The 27,753-nt window shown below is 42.8% G+C and overlaps 1 protein-coding gene across 5 annotated transcripts in view; it reads left to right on the top strand.

Moving 5' to 3' along the window:
- Positions 1-1,302: 1,302 nt before the first annotated feature.
- pknox2 (pbx/knotted 1 homeobox 2) overlaps positions 1,303-27,753 on the top strand; it is a 422,849-nt gene continuing 396,398 nt past the window's right edge. For 2 of the 5 annotated variants that reach the window (XM_080182212.1, XM_080182214.1), the window contains exon 1: positions 2,807-3,018. The gene's annotated coding sequence lies outside the window, so the exon portion shown is untranslated. Of the gene's footprint in view, positions 1,344-2,806; positions 3,019-3,343; positions 3,399-27,753 lie in introns of those variants that run through there. The other 3 variants (XM_080182213.1, XM_080182215.1, XM_080182211.1) reach the window with 2 other exon arrangements.

Genomic DNA, 27,753 nt, shown 5'->3' with positions numbered 1-27,753 from the left:
CATTCACCTGACGAAGAGGCTGTCCCCTCGAAAGCTTGTGAGAATATTATCAAATAAATAGGTTGGACTAAAACCTGGTGTTACAAGATTCCTTAAGACCTACTTCTTCGACCAAGCTTTTCATCACATGACCTAATTTGTGGCTCACTTAAATTGCTCCTGTGAAACAGCTCGGGACATTTCATCACATGAAGGTGCTACATCAATACAAATTATGTTTGTTTGACTCTGTTTTGAGATGGATAGTGTTGCATGAACTACTTGGGTTTGTCGGTCAAAAAAATGTCTGTGTATATGGTTAGGTGGCAATCACTTCGTTCCAAGTCAAAAATTGCTTGAAGGGTATGTTTTGTCTGTATAGCGTGTAAAAAAAACCATACTTTTCATTGCATCCCAGTACATGTGAAAATAATAAATCAACTCAAATGAAATCAAATTTTCTTCTCCCCTGTGTACTCTGTGAACGGTTTGTATAGTGCGCAAGAAACAATACTTTTCACTGTACCCAAATACATGTGACAATAATAAATGAAATGAAATCAAATTAGATCTTCTTCTCCCCATGTACTCTATGAACGATATGTTTTGTCTGTATTGCACGCAAGAAACAATAATTTTCACTGTATCCGGATACATGCGACAATAATAAATTAAAGCAAATTTCCTTCTTTCGTCTTTACTCTCTGAACAGAAACAGAAAATGCTGGAAAATCTCAACAGGCCTGACAGCATAGTATGCTTTGTATAGTGTGCAATAAACAATACTTTTTGCTGTATACATGTAACAGTAATAAATCAAATTTCCTTCATTATTATATACTCTAAGAACTGTATACTTTGTTTATATGGCACACAAGAAACAATACTTTTCACTGTATCCCAATACATGTGATAATAATAAACCAAATGTGCTTGCCCCTTTTAAAAACTCCCAGTTTATGAATATTAATAAGCAGAACGGAAACACTCGAGCTGAGTGACAGTTGGGCTATCCAATGAAAGCCGAGGGGGCGGTGCCGACACCATCATTGGGAGGCGGCGTGGGGGGTGGGCGCAATGACGCTATTGCTCCATCCCCTCCTCAGGGCGCAGATAGCAGCCCCTCCTCGCCAGCCGGCAGGCCGGCGGGTGGGCGGAGCCATGTGTGAGTCCCACTCCCAGTCGGAGGGCGGAGCTGGCTTCCCGCGCGTGACAGTGGGGAGGCGGGGCGGGGCGGGGCCGTTCAGCCAATGGCGGGGCGCGGGGGGCGGGCGCGAGGGGGCGCGCTGACGTCATGGGGATGTCTCGATGTGAGCGCGTGGCGGCGCGGCGGCGGTGTCAGTCTGATGAAGATTGGCATGAAGGTAAGCTGTCATTCACAGGGAAGACAGAGTCACCGCGCTGCAACAGTGTATCACGGGGCAATACAGTGTAACCAGCGGCGCACACGGATACATTGCACACAGGGGCTGCAGACACTTCATTCATTCATTCAGTCAGTCATTGTCCCAGCTGGAAGAAAGGGCACACATTTTAAATTGCTCTTGTTCCTCTCCACTCTCGCCTTTCCTCTCTCCAGTTTTACAGCTGATGGGAGGGAGGGAGGAAAAGTAAGCTGCATTGTTAAGCGGGGGAGTCTCTCTTTTGGTCTCTCTCTGTTATGTGTGCCCCTGCAAATGGAATCTTTTCCACATAGCTTGTCTGATAATTGTGCTGTGGGCTGGGCGCTTCAATCTCAACTTCTCAACATTTTCTACTTTTAAAACTAACGGGTGATGCATTTTCAGGAGGATTGTGGATTTTTTTTTCAATGCTCAGTCTTTATGCAAACTGTTTTGCACATTCCCCCCTTTTTTAAAATCTGGATGTAATAAGGGAGGAGATTCCTATTCGCTTGGATTCCTTTTTATTTTTCGCTCTTCATCCTCCCCTTTATCTGTTTGATGCAACTATTGACCTGATGTACTTTTCTTGTTTGCACTCCACTCCCCCCTTCCTTCCCCACCCGCCCCCAGGCTGGTATTGATTAATAACATTGGATCTTTACATTTCGTTTAATTTAAATTGTTTTTTTTGTTGTCAGCGTTATTTCACTTAAATTGTTTTCTGTTGTCAATGTTAATTAAGTTTTGCTTGACAAAATATTTTCTTTTGAAACACAATGAGAGGGCGCTGGGTACTTTCCGAGCAGAGTTTGAGGTTCTGATATCTTTGTGGAGTGTGCTTGCAATCAGCCAGGGTTTGTATTGCATTTTAAATTCTGTCTTCTGTATTGTGTGTGTTGTTCAGAGGGAGGAAATTTAGGAGATGTTGCATTCAGAGGTGTTCTTGTTTTGTTAAGTGTCACCAACCTTAATGTATCACCAGGAATTTTGTCGCACATTTGTTACGAATTAATATTTGTTCCATTATATTGTTACTATGGAAATCGAGAGAGAGGAAATGGAACATTTTTTTTGCTTTGCTTCGGAGAACTTGCTTCGTGAATTTTAGAAATGGTTTGTTTTGGCTGCTTTAAATTCCACTTTTAGATCTGCCTCGTGAAATGTGTTTAAATGATTAATTAAAAGGAAATAAATCGATTTCAGTCTCCTCCTTGCAACCCCTGTGTATAAAGCGCTCTCCATGCAAGCTGCTTAAATCTGTGTTTGCCTTTAGCATTCAGCACCGTTTGGGGGGGGGGGGGCGTTGGTTGGAAAGCCAGGAACTGTTTGCAATCAAGCGTGGACTTTAATTTGCTAGAACGAGCCCCAGTTGTTGACTTAAAGGCAAGATATTGTGAAGAATTTGTTTAGCAGTCTCAGTGAATTAGCATGCTTCCCTTCACGCCTGTGCATCCGATTCGAGCCTCCGATCAGTAGGGGCTATGGAGCTCGCTGGACAACTGCGAATGTGTGCACTCCAGGCCAGTCCCAGCAAACGCAGAACTAATTTGCTAAGAATTTCTGTGTTGCTATCAGGCTTTTGCCGGGATTGCAATGACTCCTGTGTAATGGGAGTAAACCGGAACGGCGCAGTGGAATTCTGTGCAGGAAGCAGGTATGCAATTGAGAAACGAAGCTGGCTTTTTTTTTTGGGGAGGTGGGGGTATTAGAAAACATACTTCCCCTCTTTTTCTCTCTCCCCTCCCTCCCACCCCACCATTGTCGTTTTTATTCCCCTAACCCTTGGATACCTTAAATTCTTGTTGATGTATTTGGTGCACGCATTCGGTTTTAAATGGGTGTACTCACAGTTGAGGGCTTCAGTCAGTATCGGTGGGTATGTTTGTGCACCCAAAGTGGTATCTGTCATTTCAGCATTGCTTTTCATCCCTCTCTCTGATCCAGTCTCTCTCTCTATGGTCCAGAACCCGTAGGAAAGGAAAACGTGCAAGTAGCAGCCGGGAGAAAGTGTTTATTTCTGCAAAGTTGCACAAGGTTAACTCATTCATCTAAAAAAAATTACAACCATTGTTTTTGTTTTGCAATACTATTTTGCAGGGACATTTAAGAGAAAACAGAATTTTTTTTGCTGACTGTTTTAGATTTGAGGCTTTTAGTTAAATTTCAAATGTCATTGAATTAAAAAAAGTGTGTATAGTCTGGCTTGCACTGTTGAATTGGCTTTGAAATCATCTTGTTCTTGGGAGCTCAGTGTCTGTTTAAATTTTTTATTAGTTGATCTGTGTAGTAAATGGCCACTCTGGAAATGCAGAGCCGCCAGTGTACTGGCTGGAAAAAGGCAGGCCCTGTAGGGTATTATAGATGTTCCAAGTTAGAGAGACTCTTTACAGCTGCATTTCCTGTTTTCCTTGGGATGTTGTGATAGGTTTGCAGAGATCAGCAGGAGAAATTAGCTGCTGGATGGCTGAAATGTTTTAGGAGTTGGAGACTGGAGGAAGATGCACAGCATGGAGAGTACTGCTGTGTACTGCCCCCTGCTCTGTTGCTGTGCTGAGCTGAATTCCCCTTCTGTAATGCACTGAAAATTCAGTGTGTTTCTATGATTATGCAAAACACCAACCCACTGCTCCTGGAGGTGGGGGGGGGGGGGCATTGTTTACAGTTTTTAAAAAAGATAAACTCAATATGACAAAGCAGCTGGAGAATTTTTTTTGTTCTAAACAACAAGTAAACAGAGGGCATGGGGATAGCATCCTGGAGTACGGCACGAATGAAAAATACAAAGGTTACAATACGAGAATTGGCTCATACAGTTAGAATTAGATGGTGGCAGAAGCGCTGTCGCTGGCTAGTGATCTCCATGGACCTTGTGTGTACCATCGACTTTGGCACATCCTTCCTGCTACTTTCTAAATGTAGTTGGCACTGTCTGTTTTTCCAAAGTGTATGTATTCTTTCTAGAGAATGCCCGAAGGCACTAAAAAAAAAAATTAGTGAAGATGAGTGGAGTGGATGCACTTAAGGAGAAAACAGGGGTAAGAGGAGTAGTCTGTGAGAGGAGGCTTGTGTGTAGCAGCGGTACTGGCATAGTCCTGTTGGGCTTTATCATCTGCTTCTGTATTGTAAACACTACTATGTAAAATGCACAATTGTATAGTGTGTAAATACCATCTCATTTGCTTTAGTTATTTTTGACATTTCCTTTCGATTTTATTTTAGAAAGTCAAGTATAGATGCAACACTTTCTGACACTTGTGTTGTGTTGGATATCGGCTCATTTTTCCAGACTTTCTCACGATTCATCTCAGACTCAACTGCACAAAATATTCATTTGTTAAAAGGAATTTTGAACTATCTTGCTTTCATTGACACATTGGAAATAAGTTAATTAGTTTTCAATGGTGAATGTTCAGGAGCTGAAGACTTGAGTTCTACTGAAGAATGTTAGGTCTTCAAATTAACGGAATTCTGTTGAGAACGTTTTGGAGAAATTTGATTTCTACTTTTCTGAAGATGAAACATTCAGTCACAAATTTTGCAGTAACTGGGCAGTGTTACTTGGTCATTTTGGTTCCTCTTGTTTGCCCAATGACAGTGCTATTGCCCTGTGCACAGTTGAAATCCTGTCCAGGTTGAATTTGCTCTTGGCTTTTTGCTGAACTGGATGAAAATGGTACTTCAGAGAGTAGTTTGTGCTTCTCAAAATGTTTATGCTGGAGGCTTCCTTTCGAATGCCAGCTGTCCAGCAAAATGCTGATTGAACTTTGCCATTTAATCTTTTCTCGTCTGCTTTCCAAAACAGCCCTTAGAAATGCCTCTCTATAAGTCTGCATGATACAGTTCATCAATGATTTAATCCCTTCTACTTCGTGGGATGTGGGTGTCACTGACTGGGCCAGCATTTGTTGACCATCCCTAATTGCCCTTGAACTGAGTGGTTACATTTTGGAGTCAACCGCATCATCTAACTCTGCCATTATGATGTCTGATTCATGTTTGTAGAATTGGTGGGCATTGTATATCTAACAGAAAAGCTCTGTTTTAAAAGCCTTAATCTATTTAATACTTTGTACTCCTAGCTGGTATGTTCAAAACACAACATTGCTTTGAACTAATACTTGTCAACGTGCAACATAATGTGCTTTTATAAGTTAAAGACCATCATTTGGAGTGTTACTGATTTGAATATGAGGGAATTTTGCAGCTTGGGTTACATGTGAGTCTAATAATGTGCAGATTAAACACGGAATCCATTGTAGGTTAGTAAGAGGAGTACTCAGCCTGTTTCTGATGCAGGTCTGTGGAACTTCTAGTTTCATTGGAACGTAGGAGAACAGATGTCAGTCATTTAGTCCCTACAACCTGTCTAGTTATTTAGTTAGGAAATAGCAGATCTGTATCTCAACCCCATATATGTGCTTATTCTCCATGTCCTTCTTGCATTTCCCGCAAACAAAATCTCTCCATGCTCAAATGGCCGGCCCGGTAGCACAGTGGTTAGCATTGCTGCTTCACAGCTCCAGGTTCGATTCCCGGCTTGGGTACTGTCTGTGTGAAGTTTGCACATTCTCCTTGTGTCTGCGTGGGTTTCCTCCACTTGCTCCAGCTTCATCCACAATTCAACGATGTGCGGGTTAGTTTGATTGGCCATGCTAAAAGTTTCCCCTTAGTGTCCTGAGATGTGCAGGTTGGAGGGATTAGTGGGTAAATATCAGGATATAGGGTAGGGCCTGGGTGGGATTGTGGTCAGTGCAGACGCGATGGGCCAAATGGCCTCTTCCTGCACTGTAGGGTTTCTAAATGCTTCAATTGCCCCATTGTCCACAACCGTTGGGGGTGGGGGGGTGGAAAGAGGCATGATCAAGATTTCCACTATACGCTTATGTGATGATGGGCTTTCTGATTTTCAGTCTTGCTCAGATGTGGAAGATTTTGCCCCCTTGTTCTGTTTTTTTTTGTTGACTATTTTGATTTTCACACTCTGCCGCAGTGAACGCAACCGTAAACTGTGGCTAATCAAAGGTTGGTTTTATTTTATGTATTGTGTATTCTATAAAGTTTTACATGTAAACAGCTTCAAATATCTGTCCAATTTTTCTCATTTCCCTGGCCCCACCTGTCTTTTCTTCGTTACCCACTACACCATTGTTACTTGTCATTAATCTCTCCGTTCTGTAACCGAGGCTCATGGCTCTCTTTACTTGCTACAGATAATGGCTTTAATTGGGATTTCTGGCGAGGGATGGTAGAATTTTTGAGATCTGCAAAGTGGTCTGCTTGCATGCTTTAAGAAAAGTGTAGTTGCAACGATTTATAGAATTTTTTTGGGAAGAGTCTTTAGTGCTAGTGAGGAGAAGAGGAGTCAGTGAAACTAAAATGGCAGAACAAGACCCAGTGGACTGAAAGAGGTACTTTGCAAAACAAAATTAGGCCTGCCAACCAATTGTCCTTTCTCCAGATTTTTTTTTTAAACAATTTAAAATCCTGTGGTGAGAGTTGAATTTAGGTTCCCATGCCCGTGGATTACTAGCCCAGCAACAATACCACTATTCCACTGGGCATGATTAGCAATAGAGAAACAAGGCACAGGGCTGAGTTTCTCCAGGAGACTAATGTAGTAACAGTATAACTGATGGGGAGGTTGATGAGACAGATGCAAGAAATTTTGAAGTAGTAATCAGATTTTGGAGTAACTGCAGAGTGCTAGGTGTCTTATCGGCTACTTGTCATCAGTTCAAATTACTTTACCTATTTGTTCCTGACTTAAAATGCCCTGTGTCTGTGTTGGAAATGGATGGAACTTTGAAGCTTGGTTACAAGCCTGCAACATTGATGTTTCAGTCCTTGACAACACACAACTGACACAGATGCATTGTTTGTGAAGTCGAGTAAGTTACTGGCTCTGTTTTTCAGCATCCAGTGAGGTGCTCCTGAGACCTCAACCTCATTGTCAGTATTATGGAGAAGTAAAAGGTAAATTCATTAAAGCAATATATTTATCAAAGAATTTAAAGTGCAGAATCATTTTCTGTAACGAAAACGAAAATATAAAATCAATTCTCTACTGCAATACATTTAAGGGTTAATTCTTCTGTTCTCTACTTTCCCGCACATTGTGGGTCAAAACTGGACACTCACTGTTTAGGAAAACATGGTGATATGAAATGCTTTTATTTAAGTGCCACTAATCTGTTCAAAATAATTGTTAAATTAGCTGATAGAGGTTTCCTGTTAACATTTTGAGAGGCTGTGCTGATACTCAAGAGCTTAGCTTCAGGTCATAAGTTTCCAAGATGTTGCAGCTGTATCGATTATACATTCCAGCACATTGGAACAACCATCTCTATCCCAATGGCCATCCTTCATTTGAGTTTAGACAGTGAGTATTGGTAGGTTATCTTACAAAGCCTTCACAGTTGAGCCCAAACCTGTCTAGGCCTGTCAGGTCAGTAATCAGGTGTGGGGACTAGATTCAGACCTCAGTTTAAAGTCTTGTTCAAAAGATTGCACCTGCATCAGTGAAGTGCTCGGTTGGTTCAGCACTTGTGTCAAGCTATAGTCTGGAATGGAACTTGAACCCATCGTTGACTCGAGACGTGAAATGCTGCAACCGATGTCATTGTGTTCATTTCACATCAGTGTTAAATCTGAAAGCTATATCTAATCAATTCTATAACTGACCTTGTTTGGATGAATGGTATGCATTCCAAATGCTAGGCATACAACTTAACAGAACACAAATAATAGTTTCAAGCACTTCAAGGCCAGTTATAAAATAGATTAAATGCTGAATGATATGAATTTAGCACTTTGTTTGTCTGCTGTCACAGATTGTCATATTCGCAGAAGAGCAGGGAAATTCTCCCTCTTGTCCTGGCCAAAATCTATGACTTATCCAACACCATTAAAACAGATTTTCTGGGCATTTGCCTTACAGCTATGTGCAAATTTGGCTGTGACGTTTCCTACATTACAACAATGACTGCACTTCAAAATCACTGGCTGTAAAATGCTTTGGCAATCGTGTGTTCACGAAAGATGCTACACAAATGCAAGTCTAGAGAGTGTGTATCTAGTTTAAAAACCTAAAATGTGTGAATGAAACGTTTGAAGGCTCCCTCCTGCCAGGAGTTTCGCCGCTTCTCATTCCAGATTCCAATCGGAATCTGTTTCCAAAATCCGGCAATAATTGCATTATAACCACAGCATTAGCATGAAGCGAAACTGCTTCACAGCAAAACCTAGTGTGAATGTCCCCTTAATCTTGCTCTGCTCCATCACGACAAGCAGCAAGGCTGATGTTTTTTCTTTACCAACCTCATTTCCCCCAATTGCTTTATGTCTCTGATTTTATATAAACTGGAGGAAAGCACATTAGTTTTCTATCAACACGTGTTTGGAGTGTGTGACCGGAATCCACGCCGTCGATGGTTGATAGAGGAATACCATGTTTAATTTGAGTCACTAAGCTCTGACATTAAGGCCACTGATTTTCGATCCTCACAGGAACTGTGATTTTTCAAACATTAAAATCCCACTTAATAAAAATGGACTTTAATTCCTGGTGGCTCAATGGCTGTAATTACATATTAACAATTTTGTGCATTTTGATCCACAAAACACCAGGAAATTATCTGCTTATTCCATGCAAATCTGAAATGGTAATTGGACAAATTTAGGCCTTTGGCATTAGCTAAGTTCAGAGCACTGTTCTGAAGTGTGGCAGCTTTGTTAGAATGTCCTCCCCAAGACTACTGACTTGAGTTTTTAATCCATCCTGAGTCAAGATGTTTGACAAACCAAGTATACAGGTTTCTTTAAAGTGTTGGCATCCCACTCCCCGCTGACTGTGTTTGTGAACTTGATTACAGACATTTGGGATGTGAAATGGGACACCTAGTGACAGCTGGAAACTGACATCATGAAGCAATGCTCAGCTTCTGGTTGTTATTGTGGGTCATAGTGTAATGGCTTTCAGCATTCAAATCTGTCCCTTTTTGTAAAGGCTAAAGGAGTGGAGATTTCTGCTGTCTTATTTGCTGTTATATCAAAAGCTAACCCACCCTCCCAGCTGTTGGGAGTTGATGAATGACTTGTAACCTGTGCAGTGGTGAGTGTACCATCCTTTACCCACCATACCCAGAGTGTGCGCTCCATCTGTGACCCTGTTTTGTCAAGCCACCTGACTGTCTGCAGATGACATTGCCCGTGCAAACGTTTCATGGAATGGGAAACCCTTGTGATTGAATTTGACATCTTCTTAGCGTCACTACCCAGTGAATCTGTGTTCAACTCCTTCTGAAAATGTATGAATATTGTTTTAAAAAACACACACATTGAGTTTGAATTGGAGCAGTTCAGGAAGTGAATCTAATTTTACTTTGTGTATACTGACACTAGTTTACTCAAGATGCCTGCAGTTACAGATATAACTGCATGCTCGTGTGTTGCTTATGGTAGTATCAACACTCTATTTCCAAATTGATCTAGAATTACTTCCGCACTTTATTTATAGATTGTTGCCTAGATCTCAATTTTTTTTTAAATGTTGGTTTGTGTCCATAGAATTCCTACAGTGCAGAAGAGAGCCCTTGTCCCATCGAGTTTGTATTAGCCCTCTGAAAGGAGGGCTCTATGCATTCATCATGACCAATCCATCTAATGTGTATGTTTTTGGACTGAGCGAGGAAACAGGAGCAGCTGGATAAAACCCACGCAGACATGGGGAGAATGTGTGGAGTTTACACAGCCACCCAAGGGTGGAATTGAACCCAGTTCCGTTATGCTGTGAGGCAGATGCACTGACCATTGTGCCATGTCCTGCTCACCACTGTGCCTTGCAAGTTTTATTGGCTGTTAGACTTAGCAGAATTGGGGCATTGTATTGAATTGAGAAGTAATAATTAACATATTCTTGTGCTATGCTATGGACCTTGTATTGAAATGGCGAATATTAATCAAAAGACATGGTTTTGCAATGAATTGTGAGAAAGTATTTCACAAATAAAAACAATGCTGGAAATACTCAGCAGGTCAGGCAGTATCTGAGAAAGGTTGATGACCTTTTATCAGAACTGAGCACAGTTAGAGATGTAAGAAAGAACATTTTATAAAAAAAAGGAATCTTTGGGTGGTGGGCAGGAGAGATTAAGCAACAAAAGCCTCTGATCCAGAAGCCAAAGAGAATGGTAGTGGTAATGTAAACAAACAAATGAGGCATGAATGGCTTTGTAGTGGCTGCAAAATTATGTGATAAAGAAAAGCGAGCAAAGAAATCCATCAAAAAACGCAGCAAGCTGGAGGCAGAGATTATAATCTAAAGTGGTTAAACTCCATGCTGAAGCCAGAAGGTGTAGCACGCTTGGAGAAAAGATGCAGTTCTGTTCCTCAAGCTTGTGTTATACTTATGTTGAACTTCATTTCAATCCTGTAGCAGACCAAGGATAGAAAGGTCAGAGTGGGAGCAAGGTGGAGAATTAACGTGACAAGCAACAAGCGGCTTGCGGACTGGACGGAGCTGTTACGCAAAATAGTCCCCTGGTTTATGGGCCACGTGGTGAACAGAATTCTAAACTGGAAGTAATACAAGAAAATTGGTGATTCACTTTTGGAGCAGTGTTGGATGGTGTGAAGGAAGGGGGGGAGAGGATAGGTGTTGCATTTCCTGAGCTAGCAATGGGAAGGTGCTGAAGGGAATTTGGGGCGTTGGGGTGGGCGTGACTGGGATGTGGACCAGGGTGTTGTTGAGGGGGTGGTCCCTTTCAAGTCAGTGTGCCACACAAGGGGTGGATTTTCAGTTGGAGTGAGTTGAAGCTGGAGACAGTTGTTGAGGAAGGAAATGTGCTTGTGGAAGTTTTGCAAGATCGTTGATCAGACATGAGGGGAATGGGAAACAAAAGGTGAACAGTGTAGAAATGATGAATGAAAATCCTGTTGGAGAGAACTTCAAGGTAGGCATTCCGAGCAGAGGTAAAGATAAAGGGTGCAAATTAAACTAATACATTTCCCCAAATGTACTTGGAGTCAAGAATTAAAGAAAATCCACATTTGAAGAAATAACTTGCAATATTTAAGACATAATTCTCATAACCAAATAATTTATATCTGGCAAATTCCAGCCTTTTTTTTAAAAAAAGGACTTTTTGGCCTACAATTTTTGTGCCATGAAGTAATGTGACGTGATATAATCCACGATTCTTCCAAGTGAGACAGTAATTTATTTATATTTCTTTCAACTTGGTGTACTGTATTCGCTATTCATGATGAGGTCTTCTCTACTTTGTGGATGCCAAAAGTAAACGGTGGAACAGCTTCGTTCAGCCCACAAGCATGACCCAAGCTTCCTGTTGCTCACCATTTAATTCTCCATCTTTCTCCTATTCCGACTGGACAGGAATGAAAGGAAGTGTTTCGGCCAAAAGTAGAGTTTCAAAACTATATAGTCAATTCCCAATCTCTTTTTAATGCCTTTTTTTTTGGAGGTGACAGAGGAGCTTGACAGCATACACTGACAGCTGTGATAGTTAAAGGAGCTGGACAGGGGCCACGTGATTGAATGAATAGAAAAATACTTTTGTGCTGATAGATCCACCGTCAGTGTGAAATAAAGCATTTAAAATTAACCCATTTGAATCTGAACTTCTGATTGTTGATTTATTTGAATTCTATGTCCCACTCCCACCTTGACCTCTCTGCTCTCGGCTTCTGTTCTGATTGTTACAAAGCGCATGTGGATGCCACCCCTGAGAACTAATGCCTAACCACTCCGCCTCATAAATCTGTTAAAGTGAGTGTGAAGTGGTGCGATCTGCTCTTCAGCAACTTTTTTAGTGGTTAAATCAAAATAACTACCTGACACGCTACTTATTTATCAAACAGTGAACATGTTAACCAAGCTATTAACCAAACCGAATAAAACACATTTTTTGTAATGGAATGCTGATTAGATAATACAGTTTCCACATATTAACAGAAAAAGAATTTTAGTCACCCTCTGAATTGCAACCTGGTTTGTCATCTTTTGGAATATTCTGAGCATGCTGTGTTGATTCTGTCTGGAACTTTTTGTCTTTGGCACCTTTGCTGTCGCGTTAGTGTTTTCTCAAGGCAAAAATAAGACTGTTATCCGGGCAGTTACCATTTCTGCTTATTGTCCAACTGCTGCCACCACTTTACCTGTGATTACATATTGACATCTCCCACAATTTGGTTTTGGCAATCTGAGACCAAAGTTAAATCTAATAGGTTGCTGGTATCCAAGTACCTGATTTTTAAACTGGTTAAGTTCAAATGCCTGTTACCAAGGCAATCCTGCTGCTTGGCCTTCAATACAAATGTTTCAGTCTGGGCTCTGTGCACCTGCAATTGTTTTTAACTTTCTAATCTAGCTTCAAGAAGGCTCCAGTATTTATTTGATAGCCCTCTCATTTGAATCTGAAGGATGCGGTGTAGACATTGTTGATGAAATTTCTCTAGTGCTCCTGTGTGTCACTAATATACAGACCAGGTCTCTCAGGAATGCAGTGACCACAGCTGCACTGTTCATGGGACTTTTGTTGACTTTGTCAAACACTTACAGCTGAAGTTTGTAGAAGGTTGAACTGGCGCAGTTGACCCGGTTTTAGATCTGTCTTGGTGGCCTTCTGAGAGAGCTGACTGCCAAGGTATGGGAAGTACTGAACATGTTGCAGTTTCTTATTTAGCATATTTATAGGTGGTGGAATATTTGGCTGACCAGGTTTTGGTTAATGTTGAAGCTTACTTATTAGTGTCACAAGTAGGCTTACATTTAAGACTAATGAAGTTACTGTGAAAATCCCCTAGTCACCACACACTCTGCCTGTTTGGGTACACTGTGGGAGAATTTAGCGTAGCCAGTGCATCTAACCAGCTCATCTTTGGACAGTGGGAGAAAACCGGAGGAACCCCACGCAGACATGGGGAGAATGTGCAGACTCCACACAGACAGTGACTCAACCTGGGTCCTTGCTATGAGGCAGCAGTGCTAACCACTGTGCTGCCCTGGTGAGTTTTGCTTTGGCAACATTGATGGACACGTGAAAGTCTAACTTGCAGAATTGAAGAAATTGAACATGGTTTGCAAATCTGGTGCAGGATGGACAACGACACTACTGTCACCTGTAAACTATAGATCATGTACACCTGTTTATTTGGTCAGTTTAGGTATAACGCAAAGGTGACTCGGGTTAAAGGGATTTCCTTTGGTGATGCCAAATACTCATTTGATCAATGAATAAATAGTGTTGGGTAGATTGGGGGCTATCTCGCAGCATTGCTTAACTCCAGTCCTGATTTTGAAGGTGACCGTCTCATCTCCCATTCGACGCTTACAGGATTGTGATGAATTTGGCCATTGACAAATTTCACGATTTACTTAAGTCAATAAATGCAACTGTAGTTTCCGCAACTGTTTTTTATGGAGATTTGCCCACCAACCAAGATCATGTCAGAGGTTCCTCTGGAAGGCCTACAGCCATGCTGTCGCTGGGAGGATTCCCTCAGCCAAAGGAAGTAGATGATTCAGAGGAACGCATGCCTTGATTTTCTCTATGAGCAAGGAAATAGCCCTAGGTAGTTTGGGGTGAGAATGGTGGTTATTTTCCAGATGTCGCTGGATTCCGGGGAAGTGCCGGATGATTGGAAAACGGCTAATGTTACGCCGTTGTTTAAGAAGGGTGCCAGGCAAAAGGCGGGGAATTATAGGCCGGTTAGTTTAACGTCTGTGGTAGGTAAAATGTTAGAATCTGTCATTTAAGGAGGAAATTGCGAGGCATCTTGAAGGGAATTGCTTGATAGAGCAGACGCAGCACGGTTTCATTAAAGGGAAGTCGTGTCTGACAAATTTACTGGAGTTCTATGAGGATGTGTCTAGGGCGGTGGATAGAGGAGAGCCGGTGGATGTGGTCTTTCTAGATTTTCAGAAGGCGTTTGACAAAGTACCTCAAGAGGTTAATGCAGAAGGTCGAGGGACATGGAGTTGGGGGTAGGGTGTTAGCGTGGATAGAGGATTGGTTGTCAAATAGGAGGCAGAGAGTGGGGGTCAACGGGTGCTATTCGGATTGGCGGATGGTGACTAGTGGAGTGCCCCAGGGGTCGGTGCTGGGGCCTCAGCTTTTTACCATTTATATAGATGATCTGGAGGAGGGAACCGAGTGTAGGGTGTCGAAATTTGCTGATGACACCAAGATTGGGGGAACGGCAAATTGTGCGGAGGGTGTGGAGAGTCTGCAGAAGGATCTAGATAGGCTGGGCGAATGGGCCAGGAAATGGCAAATGGAATTTAATGTTGGCAAGTGTGAGGTGGTCCACTTTGGTAGGAAGGACTGTTACTTACGGGGCGAAAAACTGCAGCAGGCGACGGTGCAGAGGGACCTCGGGGTCCTTGTGCATGAGTCGCAAAAACCCAGCTTGCAGGTGGTCAGGAAGGCGAATGGGATGCTGGCCTTCATAGCAAGGGGGATTGAATATAAAAGTAGGGAGGTCTTGCTGCAGCTGTATAGGGCATTGGTGAGGCCGCAGCTGGAGTACTGTGTGCAGTTTTGGGCGCCGCACCTGCGCAAAGATATTTTGGCCTTGGAGGGAGTGCAGAGGAGGTTTACTAGGCTGATACCGGAGTTGAGGGGGTTGAGCTATGAGGAGAGGCTGAATAAACTAGGCTTGTACTCGTTAGAGTTTAGAAGAATGAGGGGAGATCTCATTGAGACGTATAAGATGATGAATGGGATGGATAGGATAGAGGTGGAGAGACTCTTCCTGCTCAGAAAGGATAGTAGGACTAGGGGGCACAGCCTCAAGATAAAGGGGGGGCGGTTTAGAACGGAGTTGAGGAGGAACTTCTTCACTCAAAGGGTGGTGAATCTCTGGAATTCTCTGCCCATTGAAGTGGTGGAGGCTGCCTCGCTAAATATTTTTAAGACGTGGGTTGATGGGTTTTTGATGAGAGGGGATTAAGGGTTATGGGGAGAGGGCGGGAAGGTGGAACTGAGCAGCGACAGATCAGCCATGATCTTATTGAATGGCGGGGCAGGCTCGAAGGGCTAGATGGCCTACTCCTGCTCCTATTTCTTATGTTCTTATAGGCATTATACAGCCTTCAACCGTAGAGTCTCTGTAGTGTAAAAAGAGGCCATCTGGCCCATCAAATCTTAACTGACTCTTCAAAAGAACATCCATCCCTGCCTTCTCCTCCACTCTCTATCCAGTAACACCATGTGTTTACCATGGCCAATCCAATTAATCTATACATTTTTTGGATTGAGAGGGAACCAGAGCACCTGGAGGAAACCCACACAGCTGTGGAGAGAATGTGCAAACTCCAGAGTCAAACACCCAAAGTTGGAACCGAACCAGTGTCCCTGGTGCTGTGAGGCAGCGGTGCTAACCATTCTTCCATCGTGCTGTTCATTTTTAGTTTCCGGGAGATCAACAATTTCACTTTTTTTGAACAGCAGCAGTCAGTGACGATTCTTCTGTTTCTTTATCTTCTCAAATAAGTCAATCTTTTGTCTCATTCCCATCTCCTTTTTTGCCTCCTGTCATTATACCTTTTGGGCATTTAAATCTCTTCTGTCTTCCACCCATCACAGAACTTTGCCTTTCCTAAACCTGATGTTTTTCAGTTCTAACGAAGGTCATTGACCTGGAAAAATAAATTTTCTCCCTTCACGGATGCTGCTGAGTACTTTTTCTTTAAATTTCAGGTTTCCAGTGCTGTGTGCTTTGCCTTGACATTTATCATTAGAATCCCTACGGTACAGAAGGAGGCTGTTTGCCCCATTGAGTCTGCATCGACCACATTTCCACCCAGGCCCTATTCCTGTAATCTCACACATTTATGCTGCTGATCTCCCTGGGACACTAAGGTCAATTTTACTACAGCCAATCAGCCAAACCTGCACGTCTTTGGAGTGTGGGAGGAAATCGGAGCACCCAGAGGAAACCCACGCAGACGCTGGAGAATGTGCAAACTCCACAAATATAGTCATTGCTGGCTGGGTCAGCATTTGTTGCCCATCTCAAGTTCATTTAAGAGTTAATCACATTGCCATGGGTCAGGAATCGCATATAGGCCAGATCAGGATGACAAATTTCCTTCCCTAAAGGACATTAGTGAGCCAAATGGGTTTTTCCAACACTTGACATTGTTTTCATGGTCATCATTGGACTTTTAATTCCAATTTTTATCAAATTCAAATTTTACCATCTGTCATGGTGGGATTTGAACTTGGGACCCCAGAGTATTACCCTGAATCTTCTGGTTTAGTTGTTGAGTGATAACATCATTATGCCACTACCTCCCTTGCTTTTAGAATATTTAATATTCTTCAAGAGTTCATTGTGACCTCAGGTGCTATTAATTAATTAATTGTTTGCTGCATTGTCCCTGTTGTAGTGTAGGGAAGGAGAACACCCAATTTTTGCATCAGAAGGCCCCACAACAATAAGATGAATGGTGAGTTAATCAGTGTCTGAGGGATAAATGCTGCCGGTACTATGGGGCAAATTCTCTTTCCTTTCAGTAATGCACAGGGCAGAGTAGATATCGGAAATGTGGCAAATCTGATAATATAAAACTTCAGTAGCACATTTGAAACAGGATTTATATAGTTCCTGAAGGAAACAAAGAAACACTGATATAGCTTAACTGATATCATGCCCAGTTTCAGCATAACCTAGACTGAACTTGAGCAAACTTTTATATTTTTTAAAACTGGACCCACAAAGCTGAAAAGATGGCTGCCTGAGAGCCACTTGATATCTTTCATAGATTGAAATAACTCCCCTGTCTTGAGGGAACAGAGGAACATTACTCCATTGTGAACCAATGCCCTTGCATAGTGCTAGGGAGCCAAGTTTGATTCTGGCTTGGCACTGTTTGTGTGGAGTTTGCATGTTCTCCCTGTGTCTGCATGGGTTTCCTCTGGGTACTCTGATTTCCTCCCACAGTCTGAAAGATGTGCTGGTTAGGTACATTGACCTGAACAGGTGCCCAAATGTGGCAACTAGGGGCATTTCACAGTAACTTCATTGCTGTGTTAATGCAAACCTTACTTGTGCTAATAAATAAACTTTTAATCCAAAATATATCACCAAATTTGGTCATTTAAAAGCAAAGACACCAATTGTCTTGAATCCTCAGTAGCTAAACCACAACACGTGCTGTTTAACTCTGTCTGCACTTCCAGTGCCTCAGAAATAATTAAAGACCCCATGCACCCCGGCCATTCTCTCTTCCACCTTCTTCCGTTGGCAAAAAGATACAAAAATCTGAGGTCTTGTGCCAACAATTCAAGAACAGCTTCTTCGCTGCTGCTGTCAGACTTTTGAGTAGACTTGCCTCGCATTTAAGTTTCTTTCTCTACATCCTAGCTATGACTGTAACACTACATTCTGCACTCTCTCCTCTATGAATGGTCTGTACAGTGCATAATAAACAATACTTTTCACTGTATACTAATACATACGATAATAACCCAAAATGTTGGAATCGACTTGACCACCCCTATTTGGAAAGGGAATTGACTTTTAGAAAGTCACATGATAAGACAGTCAATCTGCTTTTTAAATTTTGTAGATAGTTCCAGCAAAAGCATACCAATTATACTGCCTCAGCAGCAATAAAGGATACCAGTTACAGACAAAACTGTACCAATACAGTGCTACAACCTGTAGAGAAACATGATTCAAATACATTTCTTAAAAGCACAGTATCATCACACCATCCAACTGGCAGCAAGTAATTCAAGCAGAATGCCTGGTGGGCGGGGGTCCCGGTGGAGGTCCCAGCAGAAGGAGTGAGGCACCTTGGTCTGTTGCACCTTAACAATTCACCTACGAACCAACGTCTTGGCAATTCAACTGCAGGAAACCTCTGTCTGCTGAGAAGTCATCACTTTACAAGATCCTTGCTTCAGAACCACGCAAGCAGCTACAGGCCTCTTGCAGGAGCTGGAGATGAGAGAGCAGGGACACAGATAATTGTAAACTGTAACATTACGTTACCTTCACATATACCTAATCTTGGCACGTTTAATTTGGGATAAGTGTATGAGAAATTCTCAAGTTTGCTGCTGAGATAACTTATTTGGGGCATGCACTCTTGAGGTAAGGAAATAAACATCTCTTTTGTTACAAAACCGACACTAAAGAAACACACGCTCTGTAACAGTCAGTGGAGTGTAGGATTTTGTTTTTGTTTTTGAAAAACTTGTATGAATGCACCAGCCAACTGAGAGCAGTGGGATCGAAGAGCGCAAAATAGAAATGACCAAAACACACCAAGAAAAGTCTGGAATTAACAAACGTGAGTTGGCTCATTTGAGCTCATCATTCTCGAGCCCAAACTTTTCCACCATGATGTCTGTGTGAGTAACTTTACCCCTCTAAACCTGCCTGACTGACCGTTCAAAATATATCCTTTTTGAGTAAAGATTTGCGTGGTACAATTTAATTTTTTTTGCTGGTTGAGTGTTCTGGTCCTACATGCTTGACAGGCTTTGCAGTAATAATCTGGAGTCACTTCATCTATGCTACTTTAACATTTTTAAACGCTTTGCGATCTACCCTCCACTGCCTTTCTAGGCTTGAATCTCTGCTTTTCCAGTCTTGCCTTAGTAAGTGGTTCGACATTTGGTCCTTCTGTAGATTCGGTTTTGGGTGCTGTGTATCAATGCATCACTGCTCCATGCGTATATAGCTGAAACCAGTTCCATTAGCCCAGCTGTGGAATTGTAGACTTGTTTTCTTGCTGCTCTTATTAGGTGTACTTTTGTGAGATTCCATATAAATGTAGTTTTGGTGCTTCCTTGTGTGATAACTGCTTCGATTATGGTCTGATTTTTAGCTCCCTGAAAACCCATTCATTTACACAGATTCACACTGTGGGCAGCATGTGGCACAGTGGTTAGCACTGCTGCATCACAATACTGGGGACCTGGGTTTGATTCCCAGCTTGGGTCACTGTCTGTGCAGAATCTGCATGATGTTCTTATGTCTGTATGGGTTTTCTCTGGGTGCTCCTATTTCCTCCCACAATCTGAAAGGTGTGCTGGTTATCCATGCTAAATTCTCCCCCAGTGTGCCTGAACAGATATTGGAGTGTGGCGACTTGGGGATTATCACTGTAACTTCATTGCAGTGTTAATGTAAGCCTGCTTATGACTCTAATAAATAAACTTAAAACCTCTTGCCCCCAATAGTACATTTCACTCCTCCCTTGAAAATTCAGCCTGCCTTTTTTGCATGAAAATACTGGAATTTTCCATTGACAGCATCTGTTTGGGTAACACGTCTTTTGGACTGTGGGAGGAAATCAATGCAGCTGGAGAAAACCCATGCAGATATGGGGAGAACATGCAGAGCTCACACAGACAGTGACCCAAGGCAGCGATTGGGAAAAAGTGATGCTGAGCTTGGGTTTAAAATAACTGAAGATCAGGAGGTCTCCTCTTCCTTCTCTCTCTCTCTCTCTCTCTCTCTCTCTCTCTCTCTCTCTCTCTCTCTCTCTCTCTCTCTCTCTCTCCCCCCTGCTGTTTTTAAATTGTTAACAACACTCCTCCCCCCACCTCTTCTCCCTTCTCCAGCAAAATCCTACACCACATGGACTGCAGCTGATCAAGAAGGCAGTGTTGCTGGCATAGCATTGTGAACGAATATTTAAAACAAAGGTCTGAAATCCACAAAAGCAAAATACTGGGGATGCTGGAAAAAAGAAATAAAAGCAGAGAATTCTAGAAATAATCAAGTCTGGCCAGCGTCTGAGGAGCAAGGAAGTGAGGTTAATGTTTCAGGTGAAATGTCAGCACCTATGAAGAAAGATTTCAGAAAAAGTACTATCTATGCACGGTCTTAGATGCAAGGTAAAGCCCCCACTACATTGCCCTGTTGGGCATTACCAGATTGGGTGCAGTGTGAGTTCTAGTAATTCGCAGCTTCAGTGAACAGTGCCAAGTTAGGTTCAGAATGAGTTGATTGAAGTAAAGCAGTACATGCCCTGACCTAGCACAGTGCTGTAAACCCCACCTCAACAAAGTGCGCCCATGTGTCATTTACACCACCATCTCTATTGCTTGTCTAAGTGAAATTGTGAATCTGATTCCAATTTGCACTGTTTTTTGTGGGTCAGTGTGCACCTTAACTGCTTGAGACTGCTTAAACAGATTTCAAGGACCACTATAGCAAGAGAGTAGCTTTTTATCTGATCAATTTGAACTGAATTCTGCGTAGCTTCCAAAGATGAAAGTGCATGGTCTCACCAACTTTGACCTATAAAGTGCTTTAAAATTTAAAGTTTAGTTATTAGTGTCACAAGTAGGCATATATTAACACTGCAATGCAGTTACTATGAAAATCCCCTAGCTGCCACACTCCAGCAACTGTTCGGGTACACTGAGGGAGAACTTAACATGGCCAATGCACCTAACCTCTAAGTCTTTCAGACTCGGAGGAAACCAGAGCGCCCGGAGGAAACCCACGCATTCGCGGAGAACGTGCTGACTCCGCACAGACAGTGACTCAAGCCATACATCGAACCCAGGTCCCTGGCGCTGTGAGACAGCAGTGCTAACCACTGTGCTGCCCTTGTAATGCAAACATGAATTAAATATTTTTGATTTTGCTGTGCGATGGGAGTCTTAAAGAATATAATGTGTACATTGCTGTGATTTGGAATATAAAGTGGGAATATAAAATGAGCACTAATTGTAACAAAGACTAAGTGATTTTTTTTCAATGCTAGAATCTCTGAAGTGCAAAAGGAGGCTGTTCAACTCTTTGAGCCTGAACCAACAACTGTCCAACCTAGGCCCTAACCCCATAACCACATCTATTTATCCTGCTAATCTCCCTGGCATTAAGAGAAAATTTTAGCATGGCCAATCCACCTGACCTTAGATCTTTGGACTGTGGGAGGAAACCCACACAGGGAGAGAAAATGTGGCATTTGCACAATCACCTAAGGCTGGAATCAATCCCCAAGTCCCTGGCGCTGTGAGACAGCTAACCACTAACACCATGCCACCCATATTGCTTGTATTCTTTGTTCAATCTCTTAATGTTGTATTGTGGGAGTGCTGCACATTTGGAGGTGCGGGGTCTTTTGGATGAAATATTAAACAAAGCTTGTCTGCTCCCTCTGAAGCGTTAAGAATTCTGTAGAAGAGCAAAGCAGTTCTTCTCAACATCCTGGCTAACATCTACCCCTCGACTAATATCTTAAATGGATTGTTTGGTCACATTACTTCACTCTTTGTGAGACTGTGTGTGCAAATTGTCGACCACGCTTCCTACAACAATGACGACACTTCAGAAGCACTTTGCTGTAAAGAGTTTTGGGAATTCCTGGGTTTGTGGAAAGGGTTATATAAACGCAAGTTTGTTTATCTTGTACGTAGTGTTGTGAATTCTGTTTGGATATCTGCACCAGCGCTGCATACATAGCTGCAAGTACCGTGGTGAAATGAAGCAGTTAGTGCAGAGATCAGTGATCCAGACGTTGTAAAATTTGAGCACAAGAGTAGAACTTTGTAAGGCTCTACTTTTGTTTTCAGAAGTATGTGGCGTGCCAGTGGATTTATTTTAATTTGTTTTTGGAAGTATTTTATTCAAACTCTACGTGCCAGCACTTGTTTTCATTACTTCCAGATGTTTTGGAATAAAATTTATAACAGAATCTCGATCATCCACGTTCCAGTTACCTGCAGGAGATTTCACTGGATTCAGCATTTCCTAAGGCTCTGTATCGTTGTACTCTTGGATTCCTCTGATAAATAAATCTTGCAGCTTTTTCTAAAACAAAATGGATTCATTTCATTACTTGTCTTGTGTTTGGCCTTATTCCCATTGAGTATGTCATGGTGGAAGAGCGAAATATGGGGACTCTCTATTTAACAGTTGAATCCTTCCCCACTGATCTCCCTTCTAGCTATTAGCTGCGGCTCAGTTGGCATCACCCTCGTTTCAAAGTCAGGAGGTGTGGGTTAAAATACCACTCCAGAGATTTCACAAAGTTGGCTGACGCCAAGCTGTAGTTCTGAGGGATTACCACCTCAATATGCTGACTCCTACAGAGATGCCATTCTCTTGATGCTGATAACTATCTGTCTCACCTGGGCAACCAATGTTAGCAACTTATTAGATTGTGGAGGATCACATCTGAGCCAATCCTTTCCTGACTGCCGCTGTTGGAAGTACCTTTCGGATGAGACCAGAGGTTTTAATCATCGGAACCCCTGTGGCGCAGATGGAGGCCATTTTGGCCCGTTGAGCCTGCATGGACCACAATCCCACCCAGGCTGTATCCCTGTAACCCTACTTATTTACTCTTAGTGCCCCTGCCGCTAAGGAGCAATTTAGCGTGGCGAATCAACCTAACCTGGACACCTGAAAGACGTGCTGGTTAAGTCCACTAACCCTGAACAGTGTGGCGACTCAGGGAATTTCACAGTAACTTCACTGCAGTGTTAATGTGACCAATAAATAAACTTTTTACTTTATCTTTGGAGGAAACCAGAGGAAGCTCATACAGAAATGGGGAGAACGTGCAAACTCCACACAGGCAGTCACTCCAACGCTTGAATTGAACCCGCGTCCCTACCACTGTAAGGCAGAACTGCTAGCCCCTGTGCCACTGTGCTGCCCTAAAGCGTCTGACTTTTTGTCCCCTTGGCAATATCATATTTTTTAATTTAAAGAAAACGGATTTCATTTCAGCTGTTTGAAAGTACTCCATTATTGTGGACCAGCACCCCATCAACAAAATAACGATAAGAGCGTCAGTCCATACTCCTCACTGCGTCTCTAGAGCCCGTCCTGTTGCAGGACAGAACACTCACTGTTTTTCAAGCAGACATGGTTCTGTAATGATGCAGTTCACTTTTACTTTTTGACAAGTCTTTGTGGTCTCCCTGGATAAACACTGAGACTGAACTGAAAGCCGGGTTGAGTCTTTGGGTCAGGATTGTAATGTTTTCGTTTGCTTTCTTAATGGTGCTAACTCCAGCTGCGATACAATTCTGTGGATGTGTTTAGCCTTCTGGTATTTTCTCTTGACCACAGTGTTGGCAAGCTATTTGACCAGGGGGCACCATATCTTGGCAGTTCCTGTTCACATTCCCTTCTTAACCCCATACGTACTGACCAGTTGTCTGGGGAATCTGAGTAGAATTTCCCTTCTTTGAATGGTTCAATTGTTGTTCGGGTTTCTGTTAGTGACTTGTGCTCATTTTTGCTGTGATTTCAAAATATCAAGGAGTAAACTCAACTAATGACAATCTCCTGGAAGCAATGATGAGAGTGCAGAAAAGAGCCATATAAATTCTAGCGTTCAAGCCACCACTTAAAGTAGACTGACGTGATGGTCCTTCTAAATATTTTTGAAATCCCTAATTTGAACTCCTACCACTGTGAATATCAAATTAACATTGAAAAGACTTTGTTTCTCTAATGGCTATTCTTTACATGGAGCTGCTGGCGTTGGACTTGGGTGGGCACAGTAAAAAGTCTCTTAACACCAGGTTAAAGTCTAACAGACTATTAAGACCCAGTGGGCACAGGAGGGTGAGCAGAAACTGATGGCCAAGTTTTGCATGCATGAGGGTGGACTTGACCAGGATCTTGGGTTCACGTCACACTACATGTAATGCCACCATTTGGCCTGGGCGTGCAAAATCCTACTAACTGTCCTGGCTTGAGACAATTCACACCTTTTAACTTGCGATTGTTCTTCCCTCCACTCACACTGTACCTGTAAAGACTTTTTGTATTCCTACCATTATCTTGCAGTTGTCTCTTTGTCTATATATGCCTATTTGTGAAACCTACCTCTCCTCTCACCTGATGAAGGAGCAATGCTCCAAAAGTCCATGATTCTAAATAAACTTATTGGACTTTAACCTGGTGTTGAGACTTCCATCTACTTCAGATTACATACAGCCCTGCCGTGATTCTCTGTCTGCCCCAGTGTATGATGGGCTACAAAAGATTTGTGCAGATCTAGACTAACCACCTGTTCTCCAACAGGCACATGAGTATTTTATTTCATGTGGCAATGGTGTAAGGAGCACCTGTGTCCTTCACTGAGCCATGTGCAATAGTCACCTACACTAACCAGGAATGTCCCATGCCCTTTGCTCATGCTGGACACAGTACAGCCGAAGGTACAACAGAAATATGTTTAGAGTCAACTGTATTCTTGGTATATAGAATCTATGGTGCAGAAGAAAGCCATTCAGCCCATCGAGCATGCACTGACAACAATCCCATCCAGGTCCTATTCCTGTAAGCCCCTCATATTTACCTCTCTGGTGCCCCTGACATCAAGGGGCAATTTATCATGGCCAATCAACCTAACCTTCACATCTTTGAACTGTGGAGGAAATAGGAACACCTGGAGGAAACCCAAGCTGACACAGGGAGAACATGCAAACTCCACACAGACAGTGACTCAAGGCGGGAATCATAAAATTATGGAATCCCTACGGTGCAGATGGAGGCTAATCGGCCCATCGAGTCTGCACTGACAATAATCCCACCTCAGGTCCTATCCCCACACACTTACCCTGCTAAGCCCTCTGACCTACACATCGCAGCACACTAAGGGGCAATTTAGCATAGCCAATCCACTTAACCCAAGTATCTTTGGAGTGTGGGAGGAAACCGGAGCACTCGGAGGAAACCCAAGCAGACACGGGGAGAAAGTGCAAACTGCACATATACAGTGACCCAAGCTGGGAATCAAACCCTGGGTCCCTGGCCTGTGAGGCAGCCATACTAACCACTGTGCTATCGTGCTGCCCTGAAGTCCTTGTGCTCCTTAGTTCCCTGGTGACCCATGTGCAAAAGTATGAGAACACAAGCTGGGTTTGAGCAGGGTCATAGTTAGTTGTGCTAGCATCCACAGTCTGATATTTTGTGAATCTTGACTATTTGAGTAAGGTCCAGGGGGACAGCAGCAGCAATGATTCTTTTTACTTTTGCGGAGTTACCAGAGGGACGGGAAGCAAATTTTGGTCAGGATGGTTGTGGATGGAGGGGTAGTGGTGAGAATGTATGGATCAGATCAGTAACTTGCCACTTGCAAATTGCAGGCATCCATTTCTTTTTCTGACGTTTTTTATTATGTCTTTAACTTTGCCCAGTGTGTGCTAGCGAGCACCTTTTGGTTCTTTGGGGTGTGTGTGTGTGTTACTTTGAGGCTGAGGGCCCTGACTCAAATAACTTGAAGCTTTGATGGAGTTTCCAGTGTTGGATTCCCTGAAGCATGTGATGCAAGGGTTACAGTTACTGGCCTTAACACTTGCCCCAGTTTCTGAAATTGGTGCGCGTTAAAAGTGGCCGTCAATTGAGGATTGGTCTTTTTAAACAGCCAATGTTACCATTATGAATGAAAAGCCAACTATTAGTTTGGGAGTTAATGGCACCTCTTCAGCTAAGTCTCCTGCTGAGTGTAATGTGTTTATGTGCATTCTATAATAGCTGGAATATCTGGGTGCGTGAAATCAGTCATTTCTACCTCCTTTATATCTGACCTAACATTTTCAGTGTATGCCATTTCATTGGCCATGCTAAATTGCCCCTTAGTGTCTGGGGGGTTAACAGGGTAAATATGTGGGTTTACAGGGATAGGGCCTGGGTGGGATTGTTTTGTAGGTGCAAGCTCAGTGGGCTGAAAGAATTCCTACGGGGCAGAAGGAGGCCTATGTCTGTCAGTTCCAAAATCTATTCAACTTCATCCTTGAGTCTCTTCAATCTGGTTTCCATCCTCGCCGTGACATTGAGCCATTCCCGATCGTCCCCGCAGTGCAGAAGGAGGCAGTTCGGCCCATCGAGCCTGCACCGACGACAATCCCACTCTGGCCCTATCCTATAGCATCAAATATTTACCCTGTTAATCCCCTGACATGACGCTAAGAGGCAATTTAGCCTGGCCAATCAAACTAACCCATACACCTTTGGACTGTGGGATGGGGTGTAATTTGTGATTCTGGTTGTGGATCAATTTCCTGTTCCACCCAGGAGCAACCATTGATCATACTTCCAATACCTCTGTGCATTACGCAGTTCTCGTATTCCCAGCAATAACTTTGCTTCTGCCTGCCCACGTTTTTCCTTTGCCTTTCTGTGTTGCTAAATGTTCATATTGTGGAAAGGTGAACTGGTGTCAGTCGGTGTAGTTTGAAATGTTGTTAGTTGGTGATCGTTTCCAGCGGAGGATGTTCAAGACTGAGCCCTGACAGCGGATGTCAAGTTATGATATTTGCGTAATGTTTTGGGACTTTTTGTTGAAAGCTTTTTGGAGGATTTGGTTTCTTCTTTTCTGAAGTCGGAACATTTAATCGTGCACTGCAGTGACTGGGCTTGTGACTTTGCTTCCTCTCCTGCTTGCCAATAACAGTGCTGTTGCCCTGTGCATGGTTGAAATCCAGTCCAGGCTGAATTTACTCCTGGCTTTGACTGAACTGGATGAAAATGGTACTGCAAAGGGTAGTTTGCGCTTCTCTAAATGTTTATGCCAGAGGCTTCCTTTCGAGTGCCAGCTGTCCGGCAAAACATTGATTGAACTTTGTCATTTGGTCTTCCACCTTTTTCTAGTCTGCTTTCCAAAACAACATTTAGAAATGCCTCTGTAAATCTGGGTAACACAGTTCATCAATGATTTAACCCTTTATATTTTTAGAAACTTTAGGAATCTCCAATTCTATAGTCGTGGTGCTTGATGCATTTTTTTCAGAATTGGTGGAATTGGTAGGAAAGGTACATTTTAAATTCTTGCTGTTATGCTCATTTATTTTGAGTGAATACTTGTCCACACAAACTTAATGTGCTTTTAAAGATTAGTGTTACTGATTCTGTTCTGTCAGAATCTGAACTTTGCAAATTCGACCAAGTATGTGTTAAGTTAGCAAGATGATGAGCGCTGCTGCTTCACAATGCCAGAGACCCAGGTTTGATACCGGCCTCGGGGATTGTCTGTGTGGAGTTTGCACATTCTCCCCTCCTGATGCTCCTGTTTCCTCCCACGGTGCAAGGATTTGCAGTTTAGGTGAATAGTCTGTGCTAGCTTGTTCGAGGTGTTAGTGGGGTTATGGGGATAGGGTCTGGGTAAGATGCTCTGTTGGAGAGTCTGCGCAGACTTGATGGGCCGAATGGCTGCCTCCTGCACTGTGGGTATTCTGAGTCTGATCATCCACGGATTGAACATTGAATTCATTGCTGTTTTAATAAGAGGGGGTTTTCTGCCTGTTCCTGATGTAATTTCATTTGTTTCATGAACCCAAAAGCTGTCAGCAAGTCCATAGAAACTCCTCTTTTATTCTTTTCTCCACCCCCCCCTCCCCCTTTCATTTAAAGCCCATGGTGTTACTAAATTTTC

This window comes from Carcharhinus amblyrhynchos, unplaced genomic scaffold, assembly GCF_965287045.1.
Source record: "Carcharhinus amblyrhynchos unplaced genomic scaffold, sCarAmb.v2.hapA scaffold_49, whole genome shotgun sequence".
In the NCBI taxonomy this organism is placed as follows: Eukaryota; Metazoa; Chordata; class Chondrichthyes; order Carcharhiniformes; family Carcharhinidae; genus Carcharhinus; species Carcharhinus amblyrhynchos.
The sequence above is the reverse complement of the archived record's forward strand: the minus strand, read 5'-3'. Positions and strand labels throughout refer to the sequence as shown.